Consider the following 11,522-nt stretch of genomic DNA (forward strand, 5'->3'; position numbering starts at 1 on the left):
GACCCCATTTGGCATTTTCTGGCCAGAGATACTGAAGTGGTTTGCCATTTCCTTCTCCAGCTCATTTTACAGATGAGGAAACTGAGGCAAGCAGAGGTTCATTGACTTGCCCAGGGTCACACAGCTAGCAAGTGTCTGAGGTCATATTTGAACTCAGGTCTTCCTGACTCCAGGTCCAGTGCTTTACCTACTGCAGCACCACTTACCAGCCCCTCATGCTCATCTAGTTAACAGTTTAATTAACAGCTCCATGCAGATGGCTCCGGTATCTATATACCCAACACCAGCCACTCCCCCAAGCTTCCATCCCACACCACTAGTTGCCTATTAGACGTTTCAAACTGTACATCGCAGAGAAATTTCAAACTCAGCATGTCCAAAAGAGAACTCATTACCTTCCTCTGTAAACCCTTATTTCTCTGGAAGGCATTACCATTCTTCTAGCCTCCCAAGTTTGCAAGGTCAATGTTATCTTAGATTCCTCACTCAAACCCAGACCCACTTATCCAATCAGTTGCCACATCTTGCTGTTTCCATCTCCATAACATCTTTCACGGATGACCCCTTTTCTCCAATCACAAAGCCACCACTTTTGTTCAGGCTTTCATCACCTGTGGTCTAGATTATGGCAACAGCCTCCTAATTGGTCTCCTCACCTCAAATCTTTACCAATTCTTGTCTATCTAATACACTGCTGCCAAAGTAATTTTCTTTAAGTGTAGCAGTATACGTTTTACTCCTTGGATAAATTTTTAAAAGGCATTTTGCCCCACCTCACCTGTACTATATTTACAAATATAGTTGTTCACTTTATAGCAGAGAGTGTGGCAGGAGATCTGGACTCCTGGGTTCTAGAGCTGACTTTGCTTTTTGCTAGCCATGTGATTCGGGGGACAGCTAGGTGGTGCTGCAGCGGATAGAGCTTGGGGCCCGGAGTCAAGAAAACTCATCTTCCTGAGTTCAAATCTGGCCTCAGACACTTACTAGCTGTGTGTCCCTGGGCAAGTCACTTTACCCTGTGTGACTCAATTTCGTGATCTGTAAAATGAGCTGGAGAAGGAAATAGCAAACCACTCCAGTATCTCTGCCAAGAAAACCCCAAATCGGGTTATGAAGAATCAGAATGGACTCAACAACAGGGTCTGGTGAAGGTTTTTTTTTTTTGTGGAGGGGGTGGATGGGAATGATTTAGATCTATTTGAAGGCAGGAGGAAAAGCAGCCAGTTGAAAGGGAAAGATTAAAGATTGTAGAGAGACAGGGGATGATTGAAGATGTAGTCTGCTGGAGAAAACGGGAGGGAATGGGATCAAGCATACGTGTAGAGGAGTTGACCTTGGCAAGGAGAAAGGCCATTTCTTTGTCAGAGACTTGGGAAAAGGAGGAGAGTCTAGTAGATGATGTTAGGGAGTTTTGAAATAGAATGGGAGAAGGGAGAGTTCACTTTGAATGGCCTCAATTTTCTCAGTAAAATAAGAAGCAAGGTCCTTAGCTGAAAGGGATGAAGGAGAAGGAGCTATGGGAAGCTTGAGGAAAGGAGAGAAAGTTTGGGTGAGATTTTGTGGTAATGAAATAGGGAATCAATTGGAGAGAAATAAAAGGATTGCCTTTCTGTAGCGAAGACCCTGTTGAAGTTGGGCAACATGAATTTTTAGCATGAATGTGTGACTTCCTTCAGTTCTAATCAGCAGTATGTGAGTAAGAGAAGAGGAAGTAGATGGTGGGAGCAATCCAGGCCTGGGGCTTGGCAAGGCATGATTGATGACAGAACAAGGTGGGGTGGGGGAGAGATTTGAGAGTAAATAACGTGGAATTGAATTGGTTAACTACAGTCAAGATTGAGAAGATAAAGTAAAGTCAGGGAAGGAATAAAATGGCCTAAGAGACCACTGAGGGACACAGGATTGGAAATCTTTAGATTTGTAGAGGACCACAAATAGGTTTAGGAGAAATGAGACATGGGGAGAGATGAAATGATAGAAAGTTATAATTATACAGAGCAAGGGTTCTTAACCTTTTTTGTGCCTTGCACCCAACTAGCAGACTGGTAAAACCTCTGGGCCCCTTCTCAGAATGTTTTAAGTGCTAAAATAAAATACATAGGATCACCAAAAAAAAATACAGTTATTGAAATATGAAAAAAACAAGTTCACAGGCCCCAGGTTAAGAACCCCTGATATACAATAATGTCAGAGTTTTTGATCAAGGAATTAGAACACTTGTAGGTAATTGTGAGGCTCAGGGTGTGACCATCCCTGTGTGTGGATGAAGGAGTAGGTTGTAATATTTAACAAGATTGAGGAATTGGGAGGTTAAAGAGTTTGAAGGAGTAGCAACATGGATAGGAGGAAAGGAAGACAGCAGTACAGGTGCTAAACTTTTAAGGAAGAAGGGAGGACAATGTGGAGGTTGGTTTACAATTGCCACCGTAATTTGAATAAAGTAGAACATTTTAAACCAGTGAACTTCAAAGGAGGAAAGGTTGCTGAGTGATGGCCATAAGGATCTGAAAGAGGCAGTAGAGGGCAAGGAGTATTCTGACTCCCCCTCCCAAACCAGTGTGTTTAGGGATAAAAATGAAGTTGCAGCCAGTGCTAGAGAGGATGGCCGTGGATATTGTGTCATCTGAGGGGAGCCAGAAGAGCAAAAAGATGGAAGGAGTATGAGAGAAAGAAGTCCAGTGTGAATGCATACAACCATTCTGGAAAGCAATTTGGGATTAGTTACTAAACGGTGCATGGCCTTCGACCCAATTATACTACCGCTAGGCTTGTACCCAAAAGAAACAGGAAACGGTCCTATATGTTCAAAATTGTTTATAATAGCTCTTTTGTGGAAGCAAAAATACATGGAAACTAAGGGGATGCCCACTGATTGAGGCATAGCTGAAGAAGTTGCAGTATATGAATGTGATGGAGTCCTATGAAAAACTTAGAGATTTCTGTTAATTTAAAAAAATAGGTTGGGTTACTTCAGAGGTGGAATGTGCATTCACTTTCAGATGAAGTCGCTGTATCATTGGTTTTACTTAACTGTCTTACTTTATTACAAGAGAACTTTCATGAAGTTGATGTCATCTGTAAAAGTATATACTGTAAAAAAAAACAAAAACAAAACCTATAAATAAAACTTAAAAAAAAAATACTCTGAAGGAGGAAGATGCCCTGGAGAGGAAAAAAGAGAGATCCAGGCCAAAGAACAGTTTGTTCACTATGGAATGGGAATTCCAGAGTGGAAAGGATAGGCAACTTGGAGTGAGTGAGGTAGGGCCAAGGTAAGTGGAGACTGTTAACCACAGAGACAGTAATGAGTGGTGAACGAAGAATAACATACACAGTCTTGCAGTGAAACATTTCACTAAACAAGTGGACAATTTTCTGTTTGTCTGCGTTGACGCAAGTGAATGGTAGCAGAAAATTTTCTCAAGTACTCCAGCACATCTGTGATCTCTTTGAAGACAAGATGTTCAGTGTACTGCCTCCAGTAATGTCCGCTGCAACTGGTTCATCCCTGATCATCCTGTGGAACTCTTGTCCACGTCCATTCGTAATTTTGACACAGAGGGTCTACCCAATCTTCCAAGACCCTTACTCTTGCCATAGCAGTGGCACATTGAAATAAAAGATTGGAACTCTGAGCAGGCAGCAAGAGATAGTAGAAAGCGTCCTGGGTTCAAACTCCTGCTCCAGTGCTTATTAGCTGTACACAGGGCACGTTACCTCTTTGGGCCTCATTTGCTGCATGTGCAAAATGGAGATGCTAGTACTCCCTGATTAACAGAGTTGTTATGATGAAAGGGATATAGACATGTGGGCCATTAAGACTAACTAAACATTAACTCTATTATCCACAAATGAATTATCCATATTTATAGCATGTTCTCCCTGATTGATTAATTTTAATTGTTTTTGGTTATCAAGCATTTTTCTCCCTCCTACCTCCCCATTTCAAAAGAAGAAAAAAAGAAAGAAAGGGAAGGGAAGGAAAACCCTTGTAGCAAATAAACATAGTTAAACAAAACAAATTCCCAAGTTGGCCATGTCCCATAACGTGTGTCTGATTCCACATGTTACTCCATCACCTCTCTGTCAGGAGGTTGGTAGCATTCTTTGTCATTATCATCTATAATCATAATTGATCATTGTGTCAGTCTGTTCAACTGTTAATACAAAGCTAACCACCTCTTGCCAATCAATATTCTTCAGAGATTTCCCTCCCCAACTCTCCATTTGCAGCATATTATTATAGACCAAATACAATCTTGAGTTTTAGCTTAAATCTTCCCTTAAGCAGGAAGGGAAATCTCTTGATGGGGGGAAAAAAAACGTGAAACATCCCATATTGTGCTACAAAGCCAAAACTAGTATCTTGTCTGCTCTTTTGGTATTATCTGTGCCACTGCTTGGCTCTCTTATCTGAGATCCCTGAGAGTTGATTAAGAGTTTGTTCTTCTAATGTGGATTCCTTGTTTATAAGATGTTCTCCCACATTTCTAAGTCAACAGCATGTATGTATATATATACATACACACACATATAAAGGACATCAATTGGTAGTCAAATGACAAAGCTTTATTGTTGAAATGCTTTTCCGTGTGTTCTTTTCCTCTAGTACCAACATGAAGCGTGAGGAAACCACAGGACTTGACAGTCTTGCTGAGGAGCTTATACCATTAAAACCAGTAAAGGAACTTGACAAGAAGAAGCAAAAGGAAAAATTTCCTGAGACCGCAGAAGAGGAAAAAGTATACAAGACATTACTCCATTCAGGTACAGTTTATGTAAAAGATCCATTTGCTTAACAAAGCAAAACTAAGGAAAATCAGAGCCTAGAAAAAAGTGGAATCAAAGGACAGGAAAGCTTCACCTCTAAGGTCACACCTCGATTCAGATTTCTAAGTGGAATCTCTGGGGTCCCTCTCAAGGGTGGCCCCTTCTCACTACCCTGCAGGTCCTTGATGGTGTTGGAGTGCTTGGCTATTTCAATCTACTGCCAGTGAGCACTGCCTAGTGACTCGTAGTGAGTTAGTGGCAAATATGAACTAGAACCCAGGACCTTTAACTTTAAGGCATGCACTCTTTTTTTTTTTTCAATTTTTAAAAAAAATTTTAATTTATTTTGAATTATCAACAATCACTTCCATAAGCTTTTGAGTTTTAAATTTTTCTCCACCTCCCTCCCCAAGACGGCGAGCAATCTGATATAGGATATACGTATATGTTCCTATTAAACATATTTTCACATTAGTGATGTTGTAAGTAAGAATTAGAACCAATAGAAGGAACCACCAGAAAGAGGAAACAAAACACAACAGAAGAAAAAATAAATAGCAAATAGTATGCTTTGATCTGTATTCAAACTCCGTAGTTCTTTCTTTGGGTGTGGATAGCATTTTCCATAATGAGAGGAACTTTTTTTTTTTAGGCAGGTGGGGTTAAGTGACTTGCCCAGGGTCACACAGCTAGTAAGTGCCAAGTGTTTGGTCTGAGGCCAGATTTGAACTTAGGTCCTCCTGACTTTAGGGCCGGTGCTCTATCCACTGCGCCACCTAGCTGCCCCAGGCCTATGCTCTTTTTCTGCTTTCTACGTGGCCTGCTCAGATCTGCCAAGGGAGGGGAAACCTGGCTTTTACCCCATCATTAGACAATCTGGCTCTCACCTCGACAAAGGTTTCTTTTGTATTCTCTTGTTCTCTGACCCCACGTAGGCACGTGATCACAAAAGCTCAGAATTTCAGAGTTGGAAAGGTCTTCTTGTGCTGGCACCTCCTCCTGGTTCTAGAGGATGAAGGGGAAGAGCCAACTCTCCCAAAATTGTCCCCCCTTCTCCTGAGGCAACCAAGGCCTTTCATACGACCCAGGATTACTTTCTGAAACATCTAGAAAAGGTAGAGGAAACAGAGGGACAGCTAGGTGGCGCTGCAGTGGATAGGATGCCAGGCCTGGAGTCAGGAAGACTTATCTCCCTGAGTTCAAATCTGGCCTCAGACACTCACTAGCTGTGTGACCCTGAGCAAGTCACTCCACCCTGTTTGCCTCTGTTTCCTCATCTGTAAAATGAGTTAGAAAAGGAAATGGCAAACCACTGCAGTATCTTTGCTAAGAAAAGCCCAAATGGAATCACAGAGTCAGACACAACTGAACAACAGTAACACACACACACACACACACACACAAATACACACAAATACACATAGAAAGAAAGGGACAAGTAGAATGGGGGACAGAAACTATCTAGTTGTGTGGTACATGTTAGTGTGGTAGACTACCCTGGACAGTGTGGCTTAGTGGAAAGGGTATCTGACCTGGAGCCAGGAAGACCTGGATTTGAGTCTTGCCTCTTACATGTACCAGCTGTGTTTACACAGGCAAATCACTTAATCTCTGTGAGCCTCATTTTCCTTATCTGCAAAATAGGAATAATAATCATTATATTATAATCATCATCATATCATAATAATATAATAATAATAACCTGCAATGCCCACCTAATGGAAATATTGTAAGGTTCAGAGACAATAATGTCTTTAAAGTACTGTGCAATATCAAATTGCTTACCACCTCAGGGAGAAGGTAGGGAAGGTGGGGAGAGAGAGAATTTGGAACTCAAAATTTTAAAAAACAAAATGTTAAAAATTGTTTTTATGTGTAATTGGAAAAAACAAAATATCATTTTTAAAAAGTACTTTGCAAACCTTAAAATGCTGTATTTAAATCCAGCTTTTATTAACACTGAATTAATAACCTAGGTAAATGCTTTGTTCCTGGTGTGCTTTTAGAGTTCATAGGATAAGAAATTAACCTTTTTAATGTCATTTTCATCATCGAACAATTTGTTTTCATCATTACCTCAAATTTCCTTTTGTTTACCACCTTAATGTTTGATTCTTCACCTAAAACAGGGTTTCTTAACTTGGGGTGCATTGATAGAATAGGGAGTATGAAAATGGAAAAAAAAACCATCAGTATTTCATGTCAAAACCTGTGAGATCTGACTCCTTCACTGATTTAAAAACATGATTCTGAGAAGGGGTCTGTAGACTTTACTAGATGGCCAAAGGAGTCCATACCACCAAAAAAAGGTTAAACTGATCTAAAGGCATATTATCAAGAACCTCCTAACATAACTCCCCTCTACGTCAGGCCTTTGATAAATGTTTGTTGGATTTGTTGATGTGAGATCTTAACATTTATCCCTACCCCCCCCTTCCTGGCTCCCGCTAAAAAGGGGACATGATGGACCCTGTGATTGGCTAGATGTGGGGGGGGGGGACCGTTTTCCGTTGCTCCCAGGACAGGAACTAGATCCAAAATTGGCCTGTCCCTTAAAAAAAGCAGCATTTCCAAATGAAGCTGTTATTACAGTTATAAAAGATATTGATAAGCTGATACACAACCAGAGGAGGTTCAGCACAGCCTTGACATATTGCTATTTGAGCATCAGTTGAAGCAACCGGGGTTGTTTAGAGATGGAGAAGAGAAGACTTCGAGGAAACATGAGAATTGTATTCAAGTATTTGAGGGGCTGTCATGTGGAAGAGGCATTTAATGTGCAGAATACTATCTTTCTCTGAAGACAGACAGAGTTGGGAGTTGGGGAGGGGAAGGGTGAAACAGGCAGATGGGAGGGGAGGCAATTGCTGAGTCCTGGTCTCTCCTCCTTTTTGCTCCTGGAAACACGTGCTTTCTGGCTCTGTTTGCCTGCTGATGTCCACTGGCTTTAAGGAACACGGACCTTACTCTTGTTCTTGCTGGCTATGTGTCTCAGTCTTTTTCCAGTGCTATGTAATCCTCTGGTGTTGGTGTATTAGTGTCTGTGTTCTGGATGGCTAGTATAAAAATTATATTCTCAACTCATTGAAATGATGTGATAGGTATATAGATCTTGCCACCAGTGCATACTGGTTCTGTGACCATGAGCAAAGTACTCAACCTTTCAGTGTTGCAAGAAACTCTCTAAGACTATAATTTGCAGAGAAAGTGCCAGCCTTCATTGGCAGAGGTAGTTTTCTCACGTGGGAGTACCTTACACCAGTGAAATCACAGGGCCATTCCCTCTCTATGTCCCTCAATTTTTGTAAGAAAATGGAAATCTCCCTGAACATCCATGTGCTCGAGTGATAGTCTCATGAATCACTGGATACACTGGGTTTTGATGAGCTGTGTCTATGTATAGCCAATTCATAGCATTCTATTCGCCAAATGTGACAGATCCTGAAATTGTCAGGGAAAGTGGCTGAAAAGGGGATTCAACTGAACTCTTGAACCCTCCAATGATATTGGAAATAGCCCCCTACCTAATGTTATTAACTGGTTCCATGAAAACATAACATTAAGCTCTCCTGCTGGGGAGCAGAGGGCACTGACCCAAGCTTCTTGTGTTGGGAGCCCAGGGCCTGGTCCCTGGCTTTGTGTGCTGGGGCCTCCAGTGTTGGCAGTTGGAGGCTGTAGGGTTCTGGCAGCTTACCTGGTGTTGGACTGGAATCAGCAACACTGGAACTCTAGGGGTAGGATTGGGTAGTGTGGCTCCTGGAGATTTCCTGCTCATCTGGGCCTTTCCTTCCTTTTGCTTTCTTCAGTTTCTTTCAGATGGATGTTGCAGGGTGTTTATCCACCTGGGGCCCCTTGGAGCGCTGCTTCCCTTAGTTTTGCGGAGGCACTGGGAGACTGGGTTGCTGTAGAATGCTGGGGCATCTGGTGGTTTTCCAAGCTGGTTTCCACCTGTTCCCCCGCCCTCACTGAGGTACTCAGAGGTCCAGGTGTTGGTTTTTGCCTGCTCCACCACCTGGGCTTCAGGATCTCTTCCTGGTATGCTGAAGAGGGGCCTTTCCCATTAATCCCTCAAGCTACCTGGGCTAGTGGACTGCTGTACCCCATCTTTCTTCTGGTTCAGCTGTCCAGGGTTTTTCCTGGGGCAATATTGTCTGGGCTTTCAGAGGTTACTTAGGGAGGGTGAGAGTGACTTACTTCTTACTCCAACATCTTGGCTCTCAGAAGCGGAAGTCAAAACATAACATTAAGGGAAAGGACATTAGTGGGGGAAGTTACTTCCAAAGGATTCTATAATGCTAATCATTGTATTCGTGCCTGGGTAGGATTTCTAATATATACATAGGATTGATGGGAGATGATTTTGTTCTGTAGGGTATGTTTGTACTCATATATCAATGACTCACAAATATGTTTTATTTTAGTTTTGAAAATTGACAGGAAGAAAAAGAGACGTAAGAAATGCAGGAGATCGGAGTCCAGGATGGATGTAACAAGAAAAACAAGAGCGTTAGCTCAGAAACACAGAAGTGAGAATTTAGGACGTAACACCAAAGACAAAAAATTTCACGATCTGAATGAGCAAGATGGAGAACCTCAGAAAATACCTGAGAAGGAAAATAATGACAGAGGTCAAGTTGCCGAGGGGGAGAATCAGGTCCAGTTGTTACCAGACCTTCTTTGTCAGATTCCGACAAACACACCCAGCTTTCAAATGTTCAAGTTCCAGTGAAAGAAAAGCCAGGTGGAAATGGAAGCAGGGAGGGAAGAATAAAAATGGTGTGAAGTAATAGTTCTCTTGGTTTTGTTTTTCATTTCTCCATTTCTGGAATAACAAGAACCTAAGTAGACGAGAGGAGGCTGTCCCCATGGGGAGTCAATCAGAATGAGGCGGTGGGAAAATTCTCAGCCTGCCTGCCCAGTGATCTACCCAGCATGATGAGACCTCAGAGTATGTTTTTGTGGAGGGGACCACCCTGGGTTCTTGAAGGCTCTGCCAGTGATACACAGGCTCTGGCTGGAAAGGTTTCACATATTGTCCTGGTGACAGGTTTCAGTATGCTATCCAAGGAGCAACGTAGCTAAGAGACACATCACTAGTACATTGGCCGTTGGAAGAGTAATTCTTTGGTCATGGCAACCTATGAATCAAAGACAATTTTTTAAATGACCCTTAGTCTTGTAGCGATCATATAAATTATGAGCTAGTTGTGTAGCCCCCTTTCACCTCCATAGTGACAGTGGTGGGACGATAGAGACAAGGACAGAGGGCTCTAGGAATCAGTTTTCAAATTACCTGTGAACTCAATGAACAGTAGCTAGGTGATGCTGCAGTGGACAGAGTGCCAGGCCTGGAGTCAGGAAGACTCATCTTCCCGAACTCAAACCTGGCCTCAGAAACTGACTAGCTGTGTGACCCTGGGCAAGTCACTTCACCCTGTTTACCTCAGTTTCCTCACCTATAAAATGAGCTGGAGAAGGAAATGGCAAACCATTCCGGTATCTCTGCCATGAAAACCCCAAATGGCATCACAGAGAGTTGGATACAACTGAATCAACTGAACAGCAACATCAACGAATATGAACTTAACTGTATGGACCCTATTTGACTTCCTTCGCCATTGACCAGTGAATATATATATACTATTGTAATCACAAGTCAGCCCTGAAGGCAGTCTCTGAGACCCTGCCTAGAATATATTTTTTTGTGGGAACTGTTCAGGGAGAGACATGTCGCCTTTTAAGATTTGTAAAGAAAGCACTTTACATACATCATTTCACTACCTTCCTGAGTAAGGGCATTCATAGTTCTGCCTGGCTCTTCTGCCATCTACCTTGATTTTGCTGCTTTCCAAAATGGACCTTAGTACAAGTAGCATGGAGCAGGCCATGGGCCCAGGCCTCCCAATGGGGTTTCCTATTTTAACCAAGGGGGAGAAAAAATGGTCTGACAGTCAAATGGGGCAGGGGAGGTAGTATCTTTGAAATCTGCTACTTAAATTCTGGCTATCGAGAAATATTAGGTAAACAGGAGAGTTTCAAGGTAGCATCACTTAGCTATAGCAATACCCTTCCCATATATGCATGCCTCCGTGTAAAGAAGGGAAAACCTACTTCCTAAGCCAACTGACACAACAGCTGACTTTCTGTGGGGGTGGCACTGTAGACTCCCAATGTCCTTTTTCTTCCTGTGTTGTCCTCATACTACTCTCTGCTAGGGGTGTCACTCACCTGGGCTTCCCGGGTCTGCTCAACTCTTAGCTGCCTGGCCTAGTTTTCTCATGAATTCATAGCCCGCTTTCTTCTCTGTTGCCAGAGTTCTCAGTCCTTAAAGTTGCTTCCTGCCTTAAATATTGCCTCTCAAAAATTTCTGCACAGAGCTGACTGCCTTACATTTTAAGGTCCACCTAGGGTGTGGCCAGTTTTTTCCCAGCCAGTTACTAGGGCACTTCCATTTCATTCTGAGCCTTTTCATTTGTCCTAAAGGGCTGGCAGGTAATCAATAGACACATCTTCGTATTGCATTAGCATGTTTAATACCTTCTTACTACTTTTACCTGCTCCCTAATTTCTGTGATTAGATCACCTGGGGAGGGGGTGGAGGTGGGGAGGGAAACAAATCCCCTAACCCCACACACTCACTACATAATGCGTGCCATCTTGGGGTGGGGGGAGGGGCAAGATAGGGTGAAATTTTGGAACTCAAAATCTTGTGGAAGTAAATGTTGAAAACTAAAAAAAAAAAAAAGAATTAA

At 42.4% G+C, this 11,522-nt stretch overlaps 1 long non-coding RNA gene across 1 annotated transcript in view; it reads left to right on the top strand.

The window, feature by feature from the left end:
- Positions 1-9,537, top strand: part of LOC114031342 — a 15,402-nt gene extending 5,865 nt beyond the window's left edge. Inside the window, exons 4-5 of the long non-coding RNA XR_003567731.1 lie at positions 4,610-4,767; positions 9,192-9,537. This is a non-coding gene — a long non-coding RNA (uncharacterized LOC114031342). The remainder of the gene's footprint in view (positions 1-4,609; positions 4,768-9,191) is intronic.
- Positions 9,538-11,522: the final 1,985 nt, after the last annotated feature.

This window comes from Vombatus ursinus, unplaced genomic scaffold (genome assembly GCF_900497805.2).
Source record: "Vombatus ursinus unplaced genomic scaffold, bare-nosed wombat genome assembly UNPS02015152.1, whole genome shotgun sequence".
NCBI lineage: Eukaryota > Metazoa > Chordata > Mammalia > Diprotodontia > Vombatidae > Vombatus > Vombatus ursinus.